A 10,624-nucleotide genomic window follows, 5' to 3' on the forward strand; every position below is an offset into this window, starting at 1 on the left:
GAAAACCACAAAAAATTACATTTTCCTTTCTTAGTACAGGTAAATCTTCAAATTTAGGAAATAGCCAGTGATGCAAATCCTCCCAAAAGGTATAAGCAAATTTACAGCGATAAAGCAGATGTTCTGTGGTTTCAATCTGATCAACACAAAAGGAGCAACAGTTCACATCAAGACCAACTCGACATCTTAAACATTCTCTAGATGGATAAACTCCATTCAGGGCCCTATTTTAACGATCTGAAACGCAAGTATCAAGCGTGAAACGGAAGTAACTTTGTGGGCGGGTCTTGGGCGCTGTTGCTATTATACCGGCGGGATAAATGACTCTTGCGCCCGACGCAAATCTAAAATGGGTTGGTCTGAAGTAGCTTCATTATTCATAGGTGTGGTTTGGGCGTAACGTGAAATAAACCAATCAGAGCATCATCTCACATTCCCTTTAAGAGCAGGCGCGCTTGTTCTAAAGCGGATTCCTATTATAACGTCGGATTTGCCAGGCGCACACCAGGAGCGGTTCAAGGCCGAGGAGACCGACGTTCTCGTCAGGGACGTTGGGGATGGAAAAACACACCCAAATTAACTTTGGTTAAACAGGCGTATGATAATTTGGGTAAATGTGTAAGCTATATTTATGCCTATTATGTATGCTTTTATAATAAATCTATCTATCTATCGTAATAATGTATGATTTGCAAAAATGAAAACTGCTGCGTCTGTGTGTAGATGAGAGAATCAAAGTGTATTCGCGTTGTGCACCCGCTACATTGATTATGGCCAAGCATGCGGCCTTAAAATAGCATATGAATAACATGCGCAACGCGCCACTGACTTTTAACTGTTTTTTTTTTTCGGTCAGTGGCGCAATTGTTTTCTAAACCTGCAAAATAGCATGAGGGAACCTTTGCGCCGGAACACGCCTCTTCTTTGCGCTGAACAGCCCCCAGGAGCGCAAGTGTATTTCTTAGTTAACCGACGTGCGTCTGTGGAGGGAAAAGTCCGCTGTGCGCGGGTGCAAAATAGGAATGATACATGTGTCGGTGTACAAAGTCAATTGCGCTGGGTGCAAGATAGGGCCCTCAGAGTTTTAAAGTGCATTTCCTTTGCTTTTGGCTCTTCTCTTTCTTGAAATCTTAACTTCAGCAATGGAAAAATATTGAAAATTTGAATTTGTATTTGAAGAATAAGGATATAATTCCTTCACAAAGAAGAACGAATTGTAATATTGGGTAAATGTATGCGTGTAAGAGAAATTCCATTCCCCAAAAGCTTAGGAGGACAGTGGGTTACATTACTTTGAGATGCGTTGAAAGACATGTGAATGATAGATTGTGAGATTGCTTTGATAATGTTATCATACTGTTTCCTGTCAAATAAATTACATTTTAAACAGAAAGTCTCAAAAGACATAATGACTCCGATATTATCTAAAATATGCATTACAGACCATATTCATTTCTCCCACCAATGTTTGTAAAATAAAGACATGTTCCTAAATACCACACACCTACAGCTCCACAAAGGGATGTTGTGAGGACTAAAACTATGCTTGTAGATCATTTTCCAGTAGAGTAAAACCTGTTGATGAAACACTGATAACTTAACAGGGAGTTTTTTAAGGTCATAATCACATCTAAGGAGAAGATTCACGCCTCCTAATTTCATAAAGATTTGACTGAGGATATGAAACCATTTTTCAAAACGGATCTTAGCCAATTCGTTTATATAGTACCATTAAGGTCCGTGTAACGCTTTGCAGTTCTTTGTTCAGTTTGCACCATCAAAATTAACCAAATGAAAAATTGGCTTCAAACTTTCCCTTACGAAAAATAAGTTTATTCAAGTGTTCTATTAGTATACTTCTTTTAAACTAAAAATAAGAAAGTATACTTTGTCTACATTTTATATACTTCTCAGAAATATACTTTATGTACTTCTCAGAAATATACTTAAATTTACACTTAAGTGTACTTGACTTATACTGAGAGAAAAGTCCAAGTATATTTGGCCTGTACTTGTACTCAATCTTTTGATCGAGATATACTTAAAGTATAATTAAGTATTCAAAGTATACTTGGCTTGTAGTTGTGTTAACTATTTTGATCAAGTAGCCTATTAAATATACTTTTTTTTACATAGTTTTTTATATACAGTCTTATGAAACTTACATTGTTTGAAAATATTTCTTAGAATATTGATATAAAGCAGATATGTTTCTAATTCTAGCTGAATTTTTGTGTAGGCTAGTCCACTGGTAGTGTACATAGGAATTTACTTTAATTCTACTTTACTCTTTCCCCACCATTGACTGAATTTTCCAGCTATCCATGTTTTCACTGGTATATGGTAGGGGGCGTTATGACACATCTAGGATAGAATCTCCAGATCAAAACACAGGAGAAGAAGAAGCTGAAACAAGTGAGAGAAGATTGCTCACGGAAATGTAAAATAACGTGATTATGAAACATTAAACAGCATGTAAATCAAAATTGCTTAATGTTACCAAATTAAATGAAGCGTAACCCATGAAGGGAAAACAACTGTGAAGCTTTGGGGGTGTTGGACTCGATCTACTCCATCTGTGTTTTGATCATCGTTCTGAATCTGATCAAGGCGTAGTCTTTGACAAAAATTTGATTTTCTCAACATTTTTTTTAAAATGTTGACTTTCTTTATGAAACTTACCGACATTCAAGTGTTGATAAAAAAGGATGTATTTAACATAGAAGTATACTGCAAGTGCAAAAATAATATATAAATAGTAAACTATAAGTGTAATGTTATGTTCACTTAAAGAAAACTTACAAATACTTACAGTATAAACTACTAAACTAGTAGTTTACTGAGAGTACACTTCAGTGTGTACTTTCATAAACTAAAAAATGTACAACTTGTATTAAAATAGTAAACTACTAGTATACTTAGTTGCATTACAAATGAGAAACCTTGTTGCGTACTTAAAGTTTACTACTGTTACACTTAAATGTATACTTTTGTATACTAAAAGTGGGCCAATTTAGTCCCAAGCAGTATTGAAATAGTACACTTACAAGTTTACTACAAGTACACATTGATATTAGTATACTTACTACATAAAGTATACTTAAAAATATACTTGAACATTACTTAATTATACTTCATAAAATTAACTTGAAGTATTCTTTTTCGTAAGGGTTCACTTTCCATTTCTTTGGAATAATTCACAAACGTATAATTGTCCCTCAGTTTAATTTTCAATTCTTCAAGCTTGGGTTGTTGCGTTCGAAACATTGCTGTTGTCAACCTGTAGTCGTGATGACATGTTTTACGATCGTCTTTTAGGTCACAGTGGCCTATTCTGGGAGGGTTTGGAGACATATGGAGTCATTAGACTGGAGCAATAGTGTGGTGTGGTGTAGTGTAGTGTGGTGGTGTTTTGTTGTTGTTCAAATTAAACAAAGTAGTAGCCTTTAAGTACCTTTCTGAGAGTATTAAGACTTCTACTCCACTATATCAGAGGCAAACATCATTTTTTACTTTACTATTTTTGTCTGACATCTTTACTGGTTACTTTTCAAATTGCAATTTCTTATTAAAGTCTAATTTAAAGTCTCAATAAAAGTAGTCAGGTGTTTTTTTTTGTTTTGTTTTTTTAGATAAGTGGTTCTAGTAACAGGACAGCAACGCTACAAACATGCGAGATTATGAGATGCATTGCTGTATATTACCTACTCTGTATCTAATGGTAACAATATTTAAAGCAATAAAAACGGTATATAAAGTAATAAAACACAACTTATACATTAATGCAGAAGAATAACAGTAAAATGCTGACAACAAACAGTTTTTGCAGAATTAATACTTTAACCCCTGGTTTCACAGACAAGGCTTAAACTGGTCCTGGACTAAAATGCATGTTTGAGCCGTTTTAGCTGAAAGCAACTTGCACTGACACATAAAATATGTCACTGTCATCGTTTTGTCACAAGATACACACTAAAAATGTTGATAAAAGTTACTTAAATGTCCTAATTTAACTAATGCCTAATCCTGTCTAATCTAAGCCCTGTCTGTGAAGCCAGGCCTTAACCTCCCATATTAGGATTAGGACTATTCTTTGTTATTATCAAAATCTTTAAGTATATTTTATGTATTATTTATTATCTGTGCTGTCAGTCTTTCCGCACTCCTGAACTGCAGCATGGAGTGGTTTCATGTTACAGTACATGAACATTTCTACTTATTTGCATTGATTGACATGATTTATGGCATAATCACAGTGATAGTTCCAGTGGTCTCTAAGGTTGCTGAAAAATGTGTATCAGAGCAGCTTGTCTCTTTTCTTAATAATAGTCCCTTCACACTTCATCCGATTCAGTTTGGCTTCCGGGCCCATCATTCCGCAGAAACGGCTAACTGTTACTTTTTAGAGACTGTTAGAGCAATGGTGGACAAGGGAGGTGTTGTTGGCGCTGTGTTTTTAGACCTCCGTGTAAAGCATTTGACACAGTCAACCATCAGGTCCTTATTGCCAAACTCTCTACTTTTAATTTTTCCCCTTCTGCAATTAAATGGTTTGAGTCATATTTAACTGGTAGAACTCAATTTGTTTCTGTGAACACCCATCGTTCACTAGCTCTTAATTTATGCACAGGGGTGCCACAAGGATCAATACTTGGCCCGCTTTTGTTTAGTCTATATATTAATGATTTGCCATCAGTTTGCCCTGATATCAATACAATAATGTATGCGGACGATACTGTAATTTATGTGCATGCCAAGACAAAAAAATCTGGCTGCCACAAAATTGACCAAAGCCATGGACCAGATCACCAATTGGCTAAATCGTTCATGTCTTCAATTAAATGTAGATAAAACTGTGGGAATGTTTTTTACAAAAAGACAATGTAATAGTGTGTCAAACATATCAATTTCGGGTCAAAACATTACTATTGTGCCACAATTTAAATATTTGGGCGTTATTATTGATTCTAATCTCTCTTTTAAAACACATATTAAGAAAGTCTGCAATAGGGTCAAGTTTAGTTTAGCTAATTTTAGATATATTAGAAATGCCCTTACTTTTAATGCTGCTAAATTATTTATGGATGCAATGATTATGTCACATCTAACATATTGTCTGACAAGCTGGGGACAAACTAACAGCTCATCACTTAAGCCACTAGCAACTATTTATAAAAAAACTCTTAAAATTTTGGACCAAAAGCCTGACAGTTTACACCATTGTATAATCCTTAAAAACTATAAACTGCTGAGCTGGGAAAATGTAATCAAATATAAAAATATTTGTCTGGTTTACAAAATTTTACATAATACCACTCCGCCTCCTTTCAATTCATTCATAATCCAACGTAATAACAGCAGTCATAATACCAGAAGCACCACACGTGGCGACCTAGTAATCCCACTCAGAAAAAGTACATTTGGTCAATTATCATTTTCATTTACTGCAATACATAACTGGAACTCATTGCCCATTACAATTAAAAACATACATATGTATTCGACTTTTATTGCACACCTTAAAAATTGGCTAATCGACAATTACACCTGCACACATTAATATGCTAGATGTGATATGCGCACTAGATGTGACATGATCATGCTTCTGCCACTTGATCTCTGATGGCTGCTTCAATGCTATGTTCTGTATGTGCTTCAATGTGGCCTCTGCATGATTATTTTTTGTGTCAATTTTCTCTAGTTTATTGCTTGACCTGCTTTTATGTCTTTGCAATTTGTGCTTGCTTGTCTGTTTCAATTTTGTGCCACCTTGTTTGTTTGTCTAAGCTCTTGCTTAAGCCCTGTTTTAATTGTAATGTATTTATTGATGTATGCCAATTAACAACTGGCTGGGGACTACAGCTGGAAATTAGCCGTAGAGGCTAAAGCTGCTCTTTTCATTAAAAGAGGTTGTCCACATTATTATAAATCAATAAACTAAACTAAACTAAACTCACAACACATCTCACTATATTTACCAGCTATGCACTATGACTGGTGAACTGGGCGTGGGGTCAGGGTCACACGTAACTGGTATTAATGACAGAAGTTCATTTGCAAGTTGAACTGGTTTATTTTGTGAAGTACCATTGTAACATTTGTTAAAGTCAGAATTCAGTTTCTTATAATGCCCCACAAGATGAACAACAATGGGGAAACACTCGAACCAGACTTTATTTCCAGTATCAGTGCTATTTTTAACTGTTTTGAACAGTGAAATGACCTTTAGCCAGCATATTCTGCTAGGAAACCCACAATGTGCTATGGTTCATATAACAACAGTGTTTGTTGAAGAAAAGGGAGGGTGTCTCTCTTTAACCCTCTGGGGTTCTTCATTTATGGGTCACACTCAGGACCTTCGGGTCAAAAATGACCCGGAGGGCGGGATTCAGATTTTTTTTTTTTTTTTTTTTTTTAGTAAAATCAATGAAATGTATTTTTGTTCAATAATACTTTTTCTTTTTTTTTCTTTGGTGTTTTGAGAGAATTTTATGATAATAATTAATATTTATGCAATAATTATGATCCATATTTTCCCATTGAATATAATAGAACATTTATATATATAATTTTTATAATTTTTTAATTAATGCTGTATTTCATTTTAACTTCATTTTAATTTCAAACAATTTTTGAAATCAGATTGGTGCCATCTGGTGGACAAAGTGGATTTACAGCTCTCTGTAGAAAGGCTTGTGAATTCTAGTTATTTTTGCACATATTTGCCTATTTTTTTCAGGTTGTGGATTTTAATATATAATAAGAGATTGTCAAAGACTATTTTTGTCAAGTTTTTTGTTTGTTTGGTTGGTTTAAATGGTAATTTGAAGTGCCAGTTTTACTTTATAATACAGTCAAACCTGAACATTGCATTAGAAAGAGAACAAATGGAAAGCATTTTGTTACCCATTGTTTTAATTCTACCAGCTCGGGAGGGACCAGGTCGGGAGAGACCAGCTCGGGAGGGATCAGCTCGGGAGGGATCAGCTCGGGAGGGACCAGCTCGGGAGGGATCAGCTCGGGAGGGATCAGCTCGGGAGGCATCAGCTCGGGAGGGATCAGCTCGGGAGGGACCAGCTCGGGAGGGACCAGCTCGGGAGGGATCAGCTCGGGAGGGATCAGCTCGGGAGGGATCAGCTCGGGAGGGATCAGCTCGGGAGGCATCAGCTCGGGAGGGATCAGCTCGGGAGGGCCCAGCTCGGGAGGGCCCAGCTCGGGAGGGCCCAGCTCGGGAGGGCCCAGCTCGGGAGGGCCCAGCTCGGGAGGGCCCAGCTCGGGAGGGCCCAGCTCGGGAGGGATCAGCTCGGGAGGGATCAGCTCGGGAGGGCCCAGCTCGGGAGGGCCCAGCTCGGGAGGGCCCAGCTCGGGAGGGCCCAGCTCGGGAGGGCCCAGCTCGGGAGGGATCAGCTCGGGAGGGATCAGCTCGGGAGGGATCAGCTCGGGAGGGACCAGCTCGGGAGGGATCAGCTCGGGAGGGACCAGCTCGGGAGGGATCAGCTCGGGAGGGATCAGCTCGGGAGGGATCAGCTCGGGAGGGACCAGCTCGGGAGGGACCAGCTCGGGAGGGACCAGTCGTATAGGAAACTGCTTCCTCATCACATTCCTGCACTTTCCTCATAAGTTGCAGAGAGGCTGGGGTGCGTGGAATGTGCCGCCTTGATTGAATGAAGGGGAACACGAGCGCTTTTCCAAGTTCCTCTAAAAAATGCCTCCTCCTATAGCCATCGCCCTATCTCCAACTGGAATTTATCTCCCTCCAGATGACAAAGGCATTGTAGGCCGATACATCTATCATGTTGTAGAACACTGCCATGGGCCATCGAGCTGTCTTCCTCCGCCAGGTATATGTTGCAACAATCTGGAATATCACAAAAAAGCATACACAAACATTTAGTATTACTGCTGACGTCCAGTGATAGTTCAATTCTCTTTACATGCCATTTAGCTTAGAATTAAAAAAAAAAAGTATTTTATGCAATTATTTTTGTATGGGTATATATAAATATATGTATTATTATATTATTATTATTATTATTATTATTATTAATATTTATTATTATTATCATCATAATTTTTTTTATAATATATATTCATTTCAATAAAAAATTTGTAGCAAAGTAGCAAATACCTTGTCAAGATTGTCCACTCCACCTTTGGTCCTGTTGTAGTAGAGGATCATCTCTGGTTTCCTGTCTTCTCTTTCACTCACTGCTGGATCTTCGTGCACAGTGCTCATGAGAAGAACGTTTTTTATTTTTCTTTGCAGAGTAGGACACGATGGCGTGTGTCTCTGTGTAGACGGACAGAGATGAGTACTTAGCCCGGCCTCTTGGATTGGTCAGAGAACTTGGCAGCTCTGGCTTGTTCCTACGGATTGTTCCTATCATTCTCATTTTCTTGTTTAGGAGCTCTGTGCCAAGAGCATATGAAGTAAAAAAGTTGTCACAAGTGACAATATGCCCTTGAAAGCCATTCATCATTTCCAGGACTATTCTCCTTCCCAGGTTTCTTTTGTGTGGCATCCCTGGAGGTTTGCTGTGTACACCTGCATGTTCAAACAGTAGCTTGAGTTTGCATCACAGGCTGCCCATATTTGAATGCCATATTTGGCCGTTTTTTTAGCATATACTGTTTGAAAGGGCACCGGCCCCTGAATCCCACCAAGCTCTCATCAACTGTAATGTTGGTATCTGGTCGGTACATGAGAGGTAGTCTTTCGACCCAGTCTTCCCACATCTCTCTGATTGGTGCCAGTTTGTCCTGTTCCCTCCTTGCAGCTCTTGACCACTTATCATCGAAAAGCAAAATCCTAGTTAGCTGTTTGAATTTTTTCAGTGGCATGGTTGAACGGAAAACCCCAGCAAGAATTAGAAAGCCAATAAATGCTTGGATTTCATTACATTCAATATTAGACCACTCTTCACCAAACACTCGTTGCCCCTCTAAATTTGTCATCTCAATGTGGCCGGATAAGTGATTTGGCCTTCTGATTGGTCCTTGTTGAGTGGGGCTTTGATACTCCAATAAGGGGGAAGCGGCCGTAATATTTAAGGACCCTTATTTTGACGGGTTTACAGGTCCTCGTAGGTCTGGGTTTCTCACTTCCTGGCATTTTGTTTCGGTTCTCGGTCCCCTTAAGGTATGTTTGCACTCTTCTTCGGCAGTGTAAATACACGGATTACTTTAGTAATGTGCTTCATTTATAGTTTATTTATAGCGGGGCTGGTGGCGATGGCATTGTAACCGGTTTCTGGCAGAGTTGCTTTCAGGTACGTTGATATATACATCTTAAGCTCTATCGCTGTGTTTGGGGTAATTATTATGTCACCTGTAGTAGTAACGCATTGGCAGATGCGGGTGAACGCTGGTCAGTAAACAGAGCTGCAGCACCGGTTGTGAGTAGCCATACAACGCTGCGTTCGATTGTGATTCTACCTAAACTGTAAGTAACCTCTCCCTTGTTCACATTCGGGGTCCGGGACATTTAGGTTGACTTGTTTCATTGTTGAAGGTGAATGGAGAATGGATCATTACGGTCTCTAATCCAGGGTGGAGAACGCTGCACGCGACGCCGCTGCTGTTTTGCTTCCCGGCAACGTTTTCTCAGTTTAATTTGTTATTGTATGTGCTGCTGGACTAACGCCTGGTGATTACCTGGCAGATATGGTGGAAGGCTAGTTCTCTAACTTTGTGCCTTTCCAACTGCCTACCAGGGTTATTTAGTTTTGTTTAGTTTATTTTTTTGTGTGTTTTGTTTTGCCAGGTTGTTTTTTTTATATTGTTTATTTTGAATGTTGGTTTTGTCTAACAGTGGATTTACTTTGTGATTAAATTCTGTTTTGTGTGATTTATTTTTGGGTATTTCCCCTGTCTATTATTATAATATAAGTTTGTGTTTGTCTCTCTTTCATCCCCTGTCCTGTTATTTTTGGGCCACTATAGTCGCTGATTGTCAGCTTGAGCGGCGGAAGGCACCGGTAGTGGGCTGGAGTATTATATCTGCCATATGGTGGCTTTACTCTAGTTTCTTTTCATTATTTTGTGTATTTTAGTTTGATTGCTACTACGAGTCCCTTTTCTTTTTCTCTTTCCAGGAGCCAGGGAGGATTTGGCGTGGAACGGGGGAGGCTAGCTGCTTCATTCGAGGGGTGCGTTACACCGTGTGCTGTGTGTGCTGACAAAACGTCCCTATGGTGTGGGTGTGCTGGTTTGACTTGCGGTGACTGGAGGTGGGTTTGGACAACCTCTTGGCTTGCAGCCGGCCTGCCCTGTTCCCGCCAAGCTTGGCTCGGAGGAAGTATTGGTTATGTGTAAGAGTCAGGAGAGCGAGTTTTTTTATTGGTGCTGATCATTTTATAATAAAGTATACTTGTATTGTCCCTCACGTCTCCTGTCATCTGCCTTTCCAAATGGTAACACTTACCTGTGTGTCCTTTTCTGGGAGTTATTTCCCTGGTGCCCCCCCAGGGTGGCGTAGTCGGATTAAAATGAACTGTTAACTGTAAAAAGATTAACTGTTCCCTAAACGTGAGTTAACGTCACATTTTGGCGTAGTCGGCAGGGTGTACCGGGTCAGGCAGAGATTTAAGTGAGACGAGGGGGTAATTTGGTGTTTAATGTGATA

At 39.1% G+C, this 10,624-nt stretch overlaps 1 long non-coding RNA gene across 1 annotated transcript; it reads left to right on the forward strand.

Annotated features, from left to right (window-relative positions):
* The first annotated feature begins 8,966 nt into the window (after positions 1–8,966).
* Positions 8,967–10,379, forward strand: LOC311082352. The gene is made up of 2 exons (XR_014606114.1): positions 8,967–9,139; positions 9,207–10,379. It is a non-coding gene; the product is annotated as an uncharacterized lncRNA (long non-coding RNA).
* Positions 10,380–10,624: the final 245 nt, after the last annotated feature.

Source organism: Abramis brama, assembly GCF_963993115.1.
Source record: "Abramis brama genome assembly, chromosome: 4".
In the NCBI taxonomy this organism is placed as follows: domain Eukaryota; kingdom Metazoa; phylum Chordata; class Actinopteri; order Cypriniformes; family Leuciscidae; genus Abramis; species Abramis brama.